Genomic DNA, 18,439 nt, shown 5'->3' with positions numbered 1-18,439 from the left:
AATATAATGAACTATTTTAAGTGCATAGCTGGGCAGAAAGCAAGAAGAGGAAGTCTCCCAGAAACAAAAAAGAAACTCAAAACCCACAACAGTGATTAGAAATCAAAGACCTAGTAGGAATATGAGAATAGGATATTTACCTTTGAGTGTAGAATTTACCTACCAGGTGAGGCTTATATAAAGTCAGGAGGGTAGAAGGACAAGAAAAATTCCATCCTCTCCCTGGGTCAGGAAGATCCCCTAGAGGAGGGCATGGCAACCCAGTTCAGTATTCTTGCCTGGAGAATCCCATGGACAGAGGAGCCGGACAGGCTACAGTCCACGGGGTCACAAAGAGTCAGGCATGACTGAAAATGGCTTAGCATGCTCAAAAGGACAGTAGTACAAAACAAAATTTCAAGAAGAACCACACAGAGATCTAGAATTGAAAATATCTTGAATGGAAAAAGAAAAAAAGTAGACCATTTTAACAGAGCCACACTTAGCTGGGCTGGAAGAAGCACAAGCTGGAATCAAGATTGCTGGGAGATATATTAATAACCTCAGATATGCAGATGACACCACCCTCATGGCAGAAAGTGAAGAGGAACTAAAAAGCCTCTTGATGAAGGTGAAAGTGGAGAGTGAAAAAGTTGGCTTAAAGCTCAACATTCAGAAAATGAAGATTATGGCACCTGGTCCCATCAGTTCATGGGAAATAGATGGGGAAACAGTGGAAACAGTGTCAGACTTTATTTTTGGGGGCTCCAAAATCACAGCAGATGGTGACTGCAGCCATTAAATTAAAAGACGCTTACTCCTTGGAAGAAAAGTTATGACCAACCTAGATAGCATATTCAAAAGCAGAGACATTACTTTGCCAACAAAGGTCCATCTAGTCAAGGCTATGGTTTTTCCTGTGGTCATGTATGGATGTGAGAGTTGGACTGTGAAGAAGGCTGAGCGCCGAAGAATTGATGCTTTTAAACTGTGGTGTTGGAGAACACTCTTGAGAGTTCCTTGGACTGCAAGGAGTTCCAGCCAGTCCATTCTGAAGGAGATCAGCCCTGGGATTTCTTTGGAAGGAATGATGCTAAAGCTGAAACTCCAGTACTTTGGCCACCTCATGCGAAGAGTTGACTCATTGGAAAAGACCCTTATGCTGGGAGGGATTGGGGGCAAGAGGAGAAGGGGACGACAGAGGATGAGACGGCTGCATAGCATCACTGACTCGATGGACGTGAGTCTGATTGAACTCCGGGAGTTGGTGATGGCCAGGGAGGCCTGGCGTGCTGCGATTCACGGGGTCGCAAAGAGTTGGACACGACTGAGCGACTGAACAGAACTGAACACCAGGGGGGAGAATCTTCGGAGACATCTTGGAACTTTGCCTTCTACAGGGAAAAAGCAATATTTCACGATACGCCCCAGGGCACATCCCTTTTAGCACTTTTGCTTTTAACCACTGCGCTAAGGGAACTGTACTAGAACAGCACGGCATTGTCGTCAGGGTCTTAAGTGTACAGGACTTCCTCTACTGAAGACTGACTCACGCCCCCATACGAAGTAATCACCTCTCTTCCTAATATATTAGTCCGTCTAATATACTACCGCTGGATACCATTTCTAGGGTATAAACCACACTTGCTGTCAATGTAAATACTCTCTGTGACTCAAATGTATTTTTCAAGTTGTCTTTTCAACTCGCAAAGAGTCAGACATGACTGAGTGACTTCACTTTCACTTTTCAACTCTAGGAACGCATTAATAAAAATATTATTTAGATTGTCCCCTTGTCACTCCTTTACCATAAAAGTCTTTGAATAACACTGCAAATGCTGCAAAGATTTATATGGAAGCTAACAGTTTAAAATTCCCAAAAGCTGAAAAGAGGCATCCATTAGCATTCTTGTTTATTTTAGAGTTTATTGGCTTGTGAATATCCTCTTTATCGTTTTACAGGAACACATACACTTTTAAAAAATTGATCAGTGGCAGAATACAAATGGTGAACAATTCATCTTAGCTGTTTATTGCTTCTATGATTCTCTAGAAACAGAAGGTGGGAAATGTCTCATGTTGCTTATTACACAAAAGCCCTATCTCAGATCATTTCCCCAGCTGTGGAACAGATTGCAAACCTCATCTTAAAATTACCAAATGTGTACCTTAATTGATCAATTAAAATTCTCGTAGCATCATTTTAAGAAATGAAAACAGTTATTGTGACATTTCCCTGATAAATTTGATTCCTATGATAACTGTATCTGCCTTTCCCTCCTATCGTTTTGCCAATTATGTATCATTGAAAAACTATAAATAGTTTTGTATGTGTGACTCCTAAAATGAACCAGCAAGACTCGTGGGATAGAATCAGAAAATGACTGTTTCCTCCACTGCCTCTTTAATTTTATTATGTAGGGTTTTTCTTTTGTCCTTGGATGAAATTTGAAGCCAGTTGTCATGACTTCTAATCACTCAAATAATGAAGTCTTTTCAATTCACTCTAGATCCAAGAAAATCACAGTTCTGTAATGTTTCTAATGGAATACAGCACTTCAAACTCTTCCAGCTTCACGTGAAGTGACAAGGCTCCCTCCTGCAACTAGGTATGACCCACTGAAGACTTCCCAGGTGTACTGGGAAAGGAAGACAAAGACTCTTTCTCTCTCTGGCCAGATTGCTAATTGAGGTTGCCCCACTTTCTGATACAAAAGTGGGATGAGGTAGGGGGAAAATGAGACAGAAAATTCTTCCTTGACTAATACAGACTAATTAGATCATTAGATCTGATGCTGGTGATCTGTGAGCGTAGTGGGTGTTTAAAGCTTACTTTTTTTTCAATTGAAGTACAGCTGATTTTCAATATTGCTTTAGGTCCAGGTGTATAGCAAAGTGATTCAAATATACAAATATATATATATTTTTTTTCAATTGTTTTCCATTGTAGGCTATTACATGATATTGAATATAGTTCCCTATGTTATACAGTAAATCCTTGTTATCTCTTTATTTAGTAGTATGTATCTGTTAATCCTTATACTGCTCATTTATCTCCCACCTCACTTTTCCTTCGATAACCATAAGTTTTTCTATGTCTAGAGTCTGTTTCTGTTTTGTAAATAAGCTCATTTATACTATTTTTTATATTCCATGTATAAGTGATATCACATGATATTTGGCTTTCTCTCTGCCTGACTTACTTCACTCGGTAATAGTCATCTCTAGGTCCATCTATGTTGGTGCAAATGGCATTATTTCATTCTTTTTTATGGCTGGGGAATATTCCATTATATATTTCACAATTTCTTTATCCATTCATCTCCTGATGGACACTTAAAAAGCTTACTTTTTCTGTTGAGCCACGAGTGGGATGCTGATGAAAATAATGGCAGTTAGAGCGACTGAAAACCTTGAATCTCCTCATCACCGGGGATCTCTCACCTACGGATCCGTTTTTGCAGATGGTTACTTACAACCCCCTCCTCAGTTTACCCAGCTGGGGTCCAAGGGCCCTCTTCCACATGACCTGAGGACTCCAGCTAGCTCACGCTCTAGAGTGATGACCTACCTCTGTTCTTTAGGTAACAACCCATGCGCTCTGTGCCTGATCAAACTAAGGAGTGATGAAGTGACATCTCTTTCACTCCATCATCAGAGGAGCTAACTAGCCAGTCCCTCATCCTTCAGATTTCTCAGGCCTGAATCTCTACACCTCTCCTTCTGAAGGGATACACATTAAACACTCCAAATGATCTGTAGAAAACCCTTTCACTAGATGTGAGCTGAGGGGTAGGTACCTCACACCGTTCTGTTGGTGGCCAGGATGGGGGACTCGACTACACCACCAGCTCTCTAAAAACCTTCTAATAATTATTTCCTTGGCCTCTCGAACCATGTTTTATTACCTGGAAGTGGCCAACAAGCTAATCATGAACAATTTGAACTGGTTCTCCTGTACTTCCTTTCCCACATGGGCACTGTGGTCTTACATCTAACTTTGGAATGAGGCCTCTCTTGTCTTGAGCCACACACAGCTAAAACTGAGAACTATCAACAGGTTCCACGTGTACTCATATTTCTCTCAAGTGCTCCGTTTCTATTTTTTTTTCCCCAAGTAGAAAACATGTATGCTGTTGGCTCACCAACACCTACAAGCAGGGTTTGAACTTTCAAGAGTTAAATAATTCTAGAAACCGAGGTTTAAGCACCAACCATGAAGGATGAAATGACAATGACTGAGACAGGTGAGGTGGGGCCCTAGTTAGAAGCACACTGGAGAAAGAGTCAAAGATACAGTCAGAGTTCGCAATCTATGTAGCCGGACTGAACCCAGGATCTTCTATTCTCCCAGCCTGGCTCCTCATCCATGATACCAAGTGGCATAGTCATCGGGGAGCTATCTTAGATTCTTCCCTTTCTCTCATCTGCCAAGTCCAATCAGTAATCAAGTTTTATTACTGCCACATATAAAGCATCCCTTCTTTCCTGACACTGTTTAATTTTCATAAGAGTTAATAGGGACCTTTTTTTTTTTAAGATAAGAGAGTGGAATATGTGTATATGTTAACGAAAAAGAATCAGTCGAGAAGAAGAGATTGAAAATATTTGAGAGAAAAGGCAATTAGTGAGGCCAGATCTCTAAAGAAGAGATGGAAACTTGAAAGTACTGATAAATCTTGAACAAGAGAAGAAAAACTACTATTTAAGAAGCTGACTTGTTCATAAAGCTAAATTTACTTAACTCCCTAATGTTGATATTTTCTTTTCTGAAATAAGATGAGATGGTAGTGTTTTTAATGTCCTTACTAGAAAAAGATTTAAAATTGGCAAACATTCAGTCCCTAAAATTCTGGGGTAGGATTTTTGCTACTCCCTCAAGTCCAAACCCAGTACCCAAATCTTGAGTATCTGCTTGACGACTGACCTCTCTCTCTCTCCTTCCACCTAAGGGAGAAACATTTTTCTATTGGCTGTTTGTACTTTCCTGTCTTCCCGATGCTCATTCATCATTCCACTTCCTTTTGTCTGTATCTCACAACGGGAAGCTGCCCACGGCTGAGGTCACGCTGACCCAACTGCCAAACCCAATGGTACCTTCTTTGTCTTCGTGATGCTAATGAGAGTCCATCTTGAATTTCACCGTTCCCTTTGATTCTCTGATTTCACGCTGTCCTGATCTTTGTCCTCTGTTCTGTCCACCTTTCCTCAGGCTCCTCTTGTTGACTGGCTTCCTATGTTCTCTGAGTTTCGCTGCTGAAGGTTCTCTTTGCTCCACTCTCTTGGTTTACCTCACCCACACCTTCTACCATGACATGTGTTCTGACAACTCCTCTATAATCACCTTGTGTGATCCGTACCACTCTTGGGTGTGACTATCACCTTTTCCAGATGAGGGAGATGAGGCTAAGAAAACTAATTTGCAAAAGCTGCATGATTCGTATTAAGGAATACTAATAAGCCACAACCTTCCGAATCCAAAGGCCATGGTCCTCTGATTCCAAAGGATAAAATAAGGTATACAACTGAAAATAGACAGGTTTCAGGAACACATCAGACTGTTGACTAATTTTACATCTTGGTCTTGGACAACACTAAGGAAACTAAGGATTACCTCTTTTATAAGCCTACTTATAAACTGAAATATATTTATATACAAATTCACATACGCTATTCCAAATACTCTTACCTTTTTCTGCTCACGTGGTTTCCCAAGAAACATTTCAATAGTGATAAGTTGCTCGAGTATGCTAATGGAGAGTACTATTTTAAAAAGGGAAAAAGTCTGGACTCACTAAATACTATGGGAAAGAAGCATGAAGTTACAGGACCTCGCTGAAAGATTTAAAGCAAAATTTCCTGAGGTACTTCTGCACTTTCCAAGAGGGGGCAGAAATGAGAACCAGGGCTACATGAGTTTCTGGCAGCAACAGTCCCAATTTGCAGATCTAGAACCTGAGCTGTATGAACAAGACAGTCGCTGTATATACTAGGAAAAGCTGGCTTAAAACTCAACATTCAAAAAACTAAGATCATGGCATCTGGTCCCATCACTTCAAGGCCAATAGATGGGTAACAATGGAAACAGTGAGAGACTTTATTTTCTTGGCCTCCAAAATCACTGCAGATGGTGACTGTGGCCATGAAATTAAAAGACGCTTGCTCCCTGGAAGAAAAACTATGACAAAGCTAGACAGGAGATTAAAAAGTAGAGACATTACCATACCAACAAAGATCCGTCTGGTCAAAACCATGGTTTTTCCAGTAGTCACGTATGGATGTGAGAGTTGGACCATAGAGAAAGCTGAGCGCCAAAGAATTGATGCTTTTGAACTGTGGTGTTGGAGAAGATTCTTAAGAGTCCCTTTGACAACAATGAGATCAAACCAGTCAATCAAAGCCCCTTAAAGGAAATCAGTCCTGAATATTCATTGGAAAGACTGATGCTGAAGCTGAAACTCCAATACTTTGGCCACCTGATGTGAAGAACTGATTCATTGGAAAAGACCCTGATGTTGGGAAAGATTAAAAGCAGGAAAAGAAGGGGATGACAGGACGAGATGGTTGGATGGCATCACTGACTGCTGGACATGAGTCAGAGCAAGCTCCAGGAGTTGGTGAAGGACAGGGAAGCCTGGCATGCTGCAGTCCATGGGGTCACAAAGAGTTGGACACGACAGAGCAACTGAACTGAACTGAATACGTACCAGGCGTAGCAGTGGAGCCTCTGTTTACAAAGTTCTGTGTACAAAGATGTTTTTAAGAACCAGCTAAATGCAGAGAATAATGTCTGCCTTTGGGGACACTGAAGAAAAGGATGAATTCCACAGGTATAAAGAGTCTCTCCTGGACTAGCAGCTTTTACCCTTAAAGATTAAACTTTGAGATAACTCGTCCCCTCTTTACGTACGGTTTACTGTTGATCAGACAGAATAAACAACAAAGTCAAAAGAAGTTGACTAAAACAAACTTGTGAGACCAACGTTAAAACTTGAGAGTCCCTTGGACTGCAAGGTAATCCAACCAGTCCATCCTAAAGGAAATCAGTCCTGGGTGTTCATTGGAGGGACTGATGTTGAAGCTGAAACTCCAATACTTTGGCCACCTGATGGGGAGAGCTGACTGATTTGAAAAGACCCTGATGCTGGGAAAGATTGAGGGCAGGAGAAGGGGACGACGGAGGATGAGATGGTTGGATGGCATCACTGACACAATGGACATGGGTTTGGGTGGACTCCGGGAGTTGGTGATGGACAGGGAGGCCTGGCATGCTGCATTTCATAGGGTCGCAAAGAGTCGGACACGACTGAGCAACTGAACTGAACTGAACGTTAAAACTTACTGCTAAATAAGGCATCACCAACTCAATGGACGTGAGTTTGAGCAAACTCTGGGAGACAGAGAAGGACAGAAAAGCCTGGCATGCTCATGGAGTCACAGAGATGGACATGACTTGGCGACTGAACAACAACAACTATAGTATAAAGGAGACTTAAAAGACAGTTTAATAAAGGAATACACATTTTAATTTATAATTTTAATTTATAATAAAAGACAGTTTAATAAAGGAATACACATTTTAATTTATAATTGCTCTGGCAGGACAACACAAGGAGACAGAATTTCTAAAAACTTTGAAGGAAATGAATGATTCAATGTAACAGAGAATCACTTATAGGGAGCAATGGAGAATGTAGCAAATAGTCACACTATAGATGTAAATCACCAAATGTCATGAAATTATAAAGTATATTTTTAAAAGCACCCTGATTGTTAAGGATTAATGCTACTTTGGAACACATATTTTCAATGTAGTAATTGTCTTTAGTCATTAAATCTATCTAAGAATGTTGAGTTCCACACATTGAACACACTTACCCTGAAATATAAGGACAAGAGAAGCCTTTATAAGGTCTTTGCAGAATTAGGAAATTTGCCAGATATCCCCAAATTAGCATGCTATCATCTACAGATTCAATCAACAGCTTGTACTCATAGAGAAGCAGTGTGGGGTGTTGGAAGGGGTATATGAGTATGCCCAAGAGGCTTAACTTCTGAGTCACAGATCTATATAAAACGGATGATAACGTCTATCCATTAGGGCTATAAAGATACTTTTTAATGTATATAAAATACCTCAATAAATAAATGGTAGAGAGTTGTAACACTAGCAAGAGTACTCCCCTAGAATCTATACGGTTTCTTAACATTGGATCCAGTCCTTTCAGTGCCTATGTATCAGGATAAATTCTTTTGGAAATCTTCAACCATAGGAACTTGGGAAGATAGATCTTTTAAGACAGAAGATCCTGAAAGGCAGAAACATCAAGAAGTAGAACTTCCAAAAACCAAGTCTTACTTAAGTAGGATTTTGAGGACTGGAAACTCCAGTGATTGTCTCTACTATTTCAGAATAAAATCTCGAGGAGGGGTCTGAAGGCCAATCATTTCTGAATGATTTGCTGACTTAGTAATTTATGTTCTTCACATACCTCACCACTTTACTTTTCTTTCTTTACCCTCATCTTGCTTAGGATACTCCTTTTCTTCTGTCAGTCAGTTGAAATAGACCACATCCAAAGCAATGCAAAACACAGGATGCTAGTTTACAATAATTCATTGGCTTTGTAAACAACCTACATTGCCCTTAAGGTCACATTTTGAGTTTCGTTGAAAATCAGAGATTTGCAACTTATTTACTGCTATTCCTGTATCATTGAACTTGTAAAGAAATTCATTTCAAATGAGCAAAGTCCTCAGTACTACAAGAACTGGAAAGAATATAAAATTGAATGCCTATGAAAAGAATATGAAACGTAAAGTCTATCCTCCAAGTTTGGATTATGGCTACAACGGCATCAATATTCATTTGTAGGAAGACATTATTAGAATCTAGATGGCTTCGAAAGTGTCTTCCAATTTTAATGCTGTATGACTCAATTATTTCTATGTAGGTGAATCATAGAAATTAAATTAACATAGCATGATTAAATAAGGCAATTTGTGAGCAAGGCTGCCCTAAGCCTACTCTCTCTGTGGCTAAAGGTATTTCTTAGAATACTGAGCTAAAAATGTAACTGCATTCTGCAACCAATGCAAACGTTGTAATTGATGGGAGGGGAAAAAATTCAACCCAGAGTGCCAACAATTCCTCTATGAGCTAGCGTGGCAGGGAGAGTGTGGGGTCAGTGAAGCATCAAGTTACAGACTAAATTAAAGGCCTGGAGAAGAGTGACAGGGTCTAATCATCCGGTGTCTGAGGTTGCCAGAATTGGATCTACCACCCTTACTTGCTCACAAAGAATTGCTCAGCGGATGCTAAGCGCATAGACTAAGGGCTTCAAACATCTTTCATTAAAAAGCCTTCAGTTCCAAATAGCTCTTTCTGGAATTATTTCCTTGAAGTTTTTAGTTCTGTCATATTAAAATTGGCATGAAAAAGTAATCAAAACCTAATGCTTACAGTGCTCTGCCACAAAGAAAAATATTGTGGGTTTTCATTCCTATTAAAAACATGTGTTACATATATATACATAATTATGTAAGTCCCAGACCCAGTGTACACACAAATACACAAAAACCTTAGGAAAATAATAATAGCTTTCCCCAAGCCAACAGATTTTATAACACAATGTTGTACTCTGTCCACAACTCCCCTCATGAAGCCAATGCTTTGAGAATGTCAGTGGGTAATGAATATTTCTGCATATTTTGTGTCATAAGCTGCAAACACGAGATATGCAGGAAGGAATTAAGGTCACTGTTAAAACTCAAACACAGTATTTTCTGGACTCGGTTGGCTAAATTGTGTGTATCTGCACTATTTTTCCTAGGGGAAAGTTAATTTTAGAAAGGAGAAAAAGTTTGCCAGGAAAGCAATCCCATTGGCTCAATACCTAGACAGTGACTCTGAAAGTTCAAAATGCTTTACAGACAGTCGCCTACTTGTCCTTAATATCCTTGAAAGCAAGTATCAGATACTATTCCTGTTTCATAACAAGCATCTTATTTCATAAAATGTTGTATGATTTACCATTATACCTACTTTGTGGTGTTTGAAAAAAATTAGTCCTTCACCTCAAATTTCCAAAAGACAAATGCAAATCTTTATTTTCCCTAGCAGTTACACTCAGAGGTACTTGTTAGGTACTTGGAATGGTTCAGGTATACATATACATGAAAAGCAGCAGGTGAACATCAATGACACAGTTTGAGATGGATAAACAGTACTTATGCAAACTCAAATACAATTTACACTCTTAACCAAGTCAGGGTAGAAGAGCTTGGTTCAAATACTGAGGAATGTAAACAAGACCTAAAGCAATTTATATGATAATTCCTCTTTTAGTTCCTAGAGATAACAGTTCATTTGGGTCTTTAGCCTTAAAACAACCAACAAGGAAAAATGCCAGTGGTAACTAAAAGTCAGCCAGGGCAAGCACAATGAAGGAAGCGTTTCTGATTGCCAGGAGAATAGGCCTCAGTCCTCTTTAACAGCCAGAGTACTTGTGAAGCAGTTCTTACATTTTAAAAGTTGATGTGTAAAAGCTAACTCTTTAACAAGGGCTCTTAGAAGTGCAGTATTTCTCTCCAACCTATATCTGGATTTCAGAAGAACTGTTTACGCTCTCTTCCCAAAATTGCCGTCTTAAAACCAATGACACGCACCAAACTCATCAGTTTGAAGGGAACCAGCTTTCACTCCGTTTAAACTCCCTGTTCACTCTACGATTTTCAGCTGTCTACCAACAGCTGGGTGCCCACTCTCCTTCTCATAAGGACCTGATAGATATTTTCAGGTAATTACGAGAGACCGCGCATCGCAATCACCTGGAGTTCTTTTTTTTCAATACACGGAAGACTGCTCGCACACGCACACACCTTGCCATTTCTTAATCAGGCTCTCAGCATCCAAGTAGGAGCTATTACTTTAAACTATGATGAAGTTCTAGCGCCGCAATCACCAAGAACACCCTGTAAACTTATCACAGTGTTTCATTTTCAGGAAAAACAAAAATAAAACCAAGGCATCTCTATCCCTGTCTGGTGCAGATACAAAAGATAAGACAGCTACCTTGACCAGGGGTTATATCCTCCCAAAGTCAGGACAGTAACAAAAGTGGGGGAGGGTATGTGTTGGAAGGAGAAGAGTTGTGATCTCAGCCTGGCAATGACTAGACTCCGGGGAAAATCGGTGCGCCGCTGCTTGCGACGCACACCTGGGCAGGGTGGACGACACCCCCCTCCCCCGCCGCCCCTCTCTCCCGGGGCCGGGGGCGCGGTGTTTCTGAGCTGCCTGGGGAGAAAGGGCGGAAAAGAGAGGGGTGAGGGCGGAGAGGAGGCGGGGGTCCGCGAGGGTCCGAGTCCCAGCGGGCCGACCGCCCGAGGCTCAGCCCAGCGCCTACGGGGCCGGGGAGGGGGCGAGGGAGGCAGTAGCGGGTGACAGCCTGGGGAGGCCGAGGAGGCACCTGGCCCGGGGCGAGGGCAGCACCCCGCGCCCCTCCTTACCGTGCGCGTGAGGTCGGCGCCCCGGGCGCGGAGACTAGGAGGGGCAGGGCGCGGGCGCAGGCCCGCGGAGGTCCGCTGTCAGCTTCCCCAGGCAGTAGCTCCAGGTACCGGAGGCGCTCGGATCTCCAGGCTACCAGCCCCTGCGCGCGGCTCGAGGCCCCTCCCCCGGCCCTTGCCCCCGAAGCTGCCTCCCCAACCCCTCCCGCCCGCCTCGGCGCGCTCCCCTTCTCCCCCTGCTGTTTATTCCGGAGAGCTGGGGCCCCTCTCCCGAGCCTTGCCTCCCCCGCGCGTGCACGCACACACCTCCCCGAGAAACGAGCTCTCTTTAGGAAGCAGGCAGCGAACGCGATCCTTGAAATTCTGAGGCTGGGCGATTTCAGAAAAAAAAAAACCTTTTAAAATCTTTGAGCTACCCTCTGAGGTTCAAAGCAGGAATCACTTCCATTCATCCCCTGCCTCCGTCGTCATTTGTTCGGCATCTCTCGACAGTTGATGTTGATTGTGCTCTGAGAATCTCCTGCCAGTCAAATTTTTCCACAATAGCTCTTTCCATTTCATTGTTTTAAAAATGTAGACGTCCCCACTAGTTACACTTAGGTTGCCAGGACTTTCGATTGGCCCCGAGAAGGATACGTTCAGCTGTGCAAATCGGGACAGAGTTCTTTTGCTAGTATTGTCAATACCTACCACCTATTGTCCAAGGTAAGAGAAACCCAAGTAAGACGGTAGGTGTTGCGAGAGGGCATCAGAGGGCAGACACACTGAAACCATACTCACAGAAAACTAGACAATCTAATCACACTAGGACCACAGCCTTGTCTAACTCAATGAAACTAAGCCATGCCCTGTGGGGCCACCCAAGACCGGTGGTCTTGGTGGAGAGGTCTGACAGAATGTGGTCCACTGGAGAAGGGAATGGCAAACCACTTCAGTATTCTTGCCTTGAGAACCCCATGAACAGTATGAAAAGGCAAAATGATAGGATACTGAAAGAGAAACTCCCCAGGTCCGTAGGTGCCCAATACGCTACTGGAGATCAGTGGAGAAATAACTCCAGAAAGAATGAAGGGATGGAGCCAAAGCAAAAACAATACCCAGCTGTGGATGTGACTGGTGATAGAAGCAAGGTCCAATGCTGTAAAGAGCAATATTGCATAGGAACCTGGAGTGTCAGATCCATGAATCAAGGCAAATTGAAAGTGGTCAAACAGGAAATGGCAAGAGTGAACATCTACATTCTAGGCAGTGAACTAAAATGGACTGGAATGGGTGAATTTAACTCAGATGAGCGTTATATCTACTACTGCGGGCAGGAATCCCTTAGAAGAAATGGAGTAGCCAAAATGGTCAACAAAAGAGTCCGAAATGCAGTACTTGGATGCAGTCTCAAAAACAACAGAATGATCTCCGTTCATTTCCAAGGCAAACCATTCAGTATCACAGTAATCCAAGTATGTGCCCCAACCAGTAACGCTGAAGAAGCTGAAGTCGAACGGTTCTATGAAGACCTACAAGACCTTTTAGAACACCCAAAAGAGATGTCCTTTTCATTATAGGGGACTGGAATGAAAAAGTAGGAAGTCAAGAAACACCTGGAGTAACAGGCAAATTTGGCCTTGGAATATGGAATGAAGCAGGGCAAAGGCTAATAGAGTTTTGCCAAGAGAACACACTGGTCATAGCAAACACCCTCTTCCAACAACACAAGAGAAGACTCTACACATGGACATCACCAGATGGTCAACACCGAAATCAGATTGATTATATTCTTTGCAGCCAAAGATGGAGAAGCCCTATACAGCCAGAAAAAACAAGACCGGGAGCTGACTGTGGCTCAGGTCATTAACTCCTTATTGCCAAATTCAGATTTAAATTGAAGAAAGTGGGGAAAACCACTAGACCATTCAGGTATGACCTAAATCAAATCCCTTATGATTATACAGTGGAAGTGAGAAATAGATTTAAGGGACTAAATCTGATAGATAGAGTGCCTGATGAACTATGGACAGAGGTTTGTGACATTGTACAGGACACACGGATCAAGACCATCCCCCTGGAAAAGAAATGCAAAAAAGCAAAATGGCTGTCTGAGGAGGCCTTACAAATAGCTGTGAAAAGAAGAGAAGCGAAAAGCAAACGAGAAAAGGAAAGATAAAAACATCTGAATGCAGTGTTCCAAAGAATAGCAAGAAGAGATAAGAAAGCCTTCCTCAGCGATCAATGCAAAGAAATAGAGGAAAACAACAAAATGGGAAAGACTAGAGATCTCTTCAAGAAAATTAGAGACACCAAGGGAACATTTCATGCAAAGATTGGCTCGATAAAGGACAGAAATGGTATGGACCTAACAGAAGCAGAAGATATTAAGAAGAGGTGGCAAGAATACACAGAAGAACTGTACCAAAAAGATCTTCATGACCAAGATAACCATGATGGTGTGATCACTGACCTAGAGCCAGACATCCTGGAATGTGAAGTCAAGTGGGCCTTAGAAAGTATCACTACGAACAAAGCTAGTGGAGGTGATGGAATTCCAGTTGAGCTACTTCAAATCCTGAAAGATGATGCTGTGAAAGTGCTCCACTCAATATGCCAGCAAATTTGGAAAACTCAGCAGTGGCCATAGGACTGGAAAAGGTCAGTTTTCATTCCAATCCCAAAGAAAGGCAATACCAAAGAATGCCCAAACTACCACACAATTGCACTCATCTCACACGCTAGTAATGCTCAAAATTCTCCAAGCCAGACTTCAGCAATACGTGAACCGTGAACTTCCAGATGTTCAAGCTGGTTTTAGAAAAGGCAGAGGAACCAGAGATCAAATTGCCAATATCTGCTGGATCATCGAAAAAGCAAGAGAGTTCCAGAAAAACATCTATTTCTGCTTTACTGACTATGCCAAAGCCTTTGACTGTGTGGATCACAATAAACTGTGGAAAATTCTGAAAGAGATGAGCATACCAGACCACCTGACCTGCCTCTTGAGAAACTTGTATGCAGGTCAGGGAGCAACAGTTAGAACTGGACATGGAACAACAGACTGGTTCCAAATAGGAAAAGGAGTACGTCAAGGCTGTATATTGTCACCCTGCTTATTAAACTGATATGCAGAGTACATCATGAGAAACGCTGGACTGGAAGAAGCACAAGCTGGAATCAAGATTGCCGGGAGAAATATCAATAACCTCAGATATGCAGATGACACCACCCTTATGCCAGAAAGTGAAGAGGAACTAAAAGGCCTCTTGATGAAAGTGAAAGAAGAGAGTGAAAAAGTTGGCTTAAAGCTCAACATTCAGAAAACGAAGATCATGGCATCTGGTCCCATCACTTCATGGCAGATAGATGGGGAAACAGTGAAAACAGTGGCTAACTTTATTTTGGGGGGCTCCAAAATCACTGCAGATGGTGATTGCAGCCATGAAATTAAAAGATGCTTACTCCTTGGAAGGAAAGTTATGACCAACCTAGATAGCATATTCAAAAGCAGAGACATTACTTTGCCAACAAAGGTCTGTCTAGTCAAGGCTATGGTTTTTCCAGTAGTCATGTATGGATGTGAGAGTTGGACTGTGAAGAAAGCTGTGTGCTGAAGAATTGATGCCTTTGAACCGTGGTGTAGGAGAAGACTCTTGAGAGTCCCTTGGACTGCAAGGAGATCCAACCACTCCATTTTAGCGGAGATCAGTCCTGGGTGTTCTTTGGAAGGAATGATGCTAAAACTGAAACCCAGTACTTTGGCCACCTCATGCGAAGAGTTGACTCATTGGAAAAGACTCTGATGCTGGGAGGGATTGGGGGCAGGAGGAGAAGGGGACGCCAGAGGATGAGATGGCTGGATGGCATCACTGACTTGATGGACGTGAGTTTGAGTGAACTCTGGGAGTTGGTGATGGACAGGGAGGCCTGGCGTGCTGCAATTCATGGGGTCACAAAGAGTCAGACACAACTGAGTGACTGAACTGAACTGAACTGAACTGAACCACCTATCAGGACCCCAAGTCAGGGCAAGGGCAATTAATTTCACTTGGCTTTGGGTACTGAGTGTGCCTGGGGTCTCCGTTCTCATGAGTGATGCAGTCCTGAAGTTCTGGGGAGGAGCAGCTGTATGTATTCAAAGAGAAATCTAGTTGGCAAATGAACTAGCAAAAAGCAGAGCATACTGAGCAATACTATGAAAGATGAGAGTGATGGAAAGGGGTTGTGAAACATCGCTGTATCACTAACAGGAAAGCTCTCCGAGTGACATATCCCTACAGGGAATATAGAAGGTGAGTTGTTGTTTAGTGGCCCATTTGAGTCGGACTTTCTGTGAACCCATGGACTGCAGCAGCCAGGGCTCTCTGTCTCTCATCATCTCCCCAAGTTTGCCCAAGTTCATGTCAAGTGCATCCGTGATGCCAACCAGCTATCTCATCCTCTCAGTGGTGAGTTGTTAAATGGCATTTATTTGTTCATTTACGTGTCAATATATGCATATGGAGTAGGTTAGAGTGTAGCATTATTCATAGTTAGATTGTAATTTAATAGTGATGGTGATTGGTGGTTTCAGTCAATTCAGTCACTCAGTCGTGTCCGACTCTTTGTGACCCCATGAACTGCAGCACGCCAGGCTTCCCTGTCCATCACCAACTCCTGGAGTCCACCCAAACCCATGTCCATTGAGTCGATGATGCCATCCAACCATCTCATCCTCTGTCGTCCCCTTCTCCTCCTGCCCTCAATCTTTCCCAGCATCAGGGTCTTTTCCAATGAGTCAGCTCTTTGCATGAGGTGGCCAAAATATTGGAGTTTCAGCCTCAACATCAGTCCTTCCAGTGAACATCCAGGACTAATCTCCTTTAGGATGGACTGGTTGGATTTCCTTGCAGTCCAATGAACTTGCAAGAGTCTTCTCCAACACTACAGTTCAAAGCATCAATTCTTCGGCGCTCAGCTTTCTTTATAGTCCAACTCTCACATCCATACATGACTACTGGAAAAACCATAGCCTTGACTAGACAGACCTTTCTTGGCATAGTAATGTCTCTGCTTTTGAATATGCTATCTAGGTTGGTCATAACTTTCCTTCCATGGAGTAAGCATCTTTTAATTTCATGGCTGCAATCACCATCTGCAGTGATTTTGGAGCCCCCCAAAATAAAGTTAGCCACTGTTTTCACTGTTTCCCCATCTATCTGCCATGAAGTGATGGGACCAGATGCCATAATTTTCGTTTTCTGAATGTTGAGCTTTAAGCCAACTTTTTCACTCTCTTCTTTCACTTTCATCAAGAGGTTAGTTCTTCTTCACTTTCTGGCATAAGGGTGGTGTCATCTGCATATCTGAGGTTATTGATATTTCTCCCGGCAATCTTGATTCCAGCTTGTGCTTCCTCCAGCCCAGCATTTCTCATGATGTACTCTGCATATAAGTTAAATAAGCAGGGTGACAATATACAGCCTTTGCGTACTCTTTTTCCTATTTGGAACCAGTCTGTTGTTCCATGTCCAGTTCTAACTGTTGCTTCCTGACCTGCATATAGGTTTCTCAAGAGGCAGGTCAGGTGGTCTGGTATGCTCATCTCTTTCAGAATTTTTCACAGTTTATTGTGATCCACACAGTCAAAGGCTTTGGCATAGTCAATAAAGCAGAAATAGATTTTTTCTGGAACTCTCTTGCTTTTTCGATGATCCAGCGGATATTGGCAATTTGATCTCTGGTTCCTCTGCTTTTTCTAAAACCAGCTTGAACATCTGGAAGTTCACGGTTCACGTATTGCTGAAGTCTGGCTTGGAGAATTTTGAGCATTACTTTACTCGCATGTGAGATGAGTGCAATTGTGTGGTAGTTTGGGCATTCTTTGGCATTGCCTTTCTTTGGGATTGGAATGAAAACTGACCTTTTCCAGTCCTGTGGCCACTGCTGAGTTTTCCAAATTTGCTGGCATATTGAGTGGAGCACTTTCACAGCATCATCTTTCAGGATTTGAAGTAGCTCAACTGGAATTCCATCACCTCCACTAGCTTTGTTCATAGTGATGCTTTCTAAGGCTCACTTGACTTCACATTCCAGGATGTCTGGCTCTAGGTGAGTGATCACACCATCGTGGTTATCTGGGTGGTTTAGTCCCTAAGTTATGTCTGATTCTTGTGCCCCCATGGTCTGTAACCCTACAGGCTCCTCTGTCTATGGGATTTTCCAGGCATGAATACTGGAGTGGGTTATCATATCCTTCTCCAGGGGATCTTCCTGACCCAGGGATAGAACCTGCGTTTCCTGCAATGTAGAGTTCTTTACCGGTCAGCCACTAGGGAAGCCCATAATTTAAGGGTAGTAGGATTCATTTATAAGGACCCTGGTGGCTCAGATGGTAAAGAATCTGCCTGCAATGCAGGAAACACAGGTTCGATCCCTGAGTCAGGAAGATCATTTGCAGGAAGATTTTCTGCAACATTTGTAGAAAAACCCAAATGAACTTTTGGGCCAACCCAATAATTTGAGAAGCAACCAGTTCATAGCAGAGCTCTGGAAAATGCAAATACCTACTAAATAGACTCTAAGCGAATCCTGTCTTTTCTAAATTTATCAGATAGCTTTCTAATCTAAGGGCTGAAGAAAAAAAAAAGGATACTTACTAGCATTGTCAGTTATCTATGGTACAGGAGGCCAGTGTCAGAAAATAAACTCTTTAAACAGGTTGCTGCAAATGAAAGGATCCCCTTAGGTAACAGAGGAAGAGGGGGAGAGGAGGTTTATAGAAGAGGTAACAAAAAAGACAACATCCTTTATCTCAGCAAGCTGCATAGAGGGATACCCTAGCAGACATGTTTGAAAGTAGATGCTCTGGGACTTCCCTGGTGCCCCAGGGGCTAAGACTCCCTGCTCCCAACTCGGGGGCTGGGTGGGGTGGACTCCGGTCAGGGAACTAGATTCCCACATGCCGCAACAAAGAGTTTGCTTGCCACAACTA

At 42.6% G+C, this 18,439-nt stretch overlaps 1 protein-coding gene across 1 annotated transcript in view; it reads right to left on the bottom strand.

Moving 5' to 3' along the window:
* The window catches only part of RNF144B (ring finger protein 144B), a 158,102-nt gene extending 146,478 nt beyond the window's left edge, over positions 1-11,624 (bottom strand). The window contains exon 1 of the mRNA XM_070361049.1: positions 11,488-11,624. The gene's annotated coding sequence lies outside the window, so the exon portion shown is untranslated. The remainder of the gene's footprint in view (positions 1-11,487) is intronic.
* Between the last annotated feature and the right edge of the window lie 6,815 nt (positions 11,625-18,439).

The sequence above is a fragment of the Bos mutus genome, chromosome 23 (assembly GCF_027580195.1).
Source record: "Bos mutus isolate GX-2022 chromosome 23, NWIPB_WYAK_1.1, whole genome shotgun sequence".
Lineage (NCBI taxonomy): Eukaryota > Metazoa > Chordata > Mammalia > Artiodactyla > Bovidae > Bos > Bos mutus.
The sequence above is the reverse complement of the archived record's forward strand: the minus strand, read 5'-3'. Positions and strand labels throughout refer to the sequence as shown.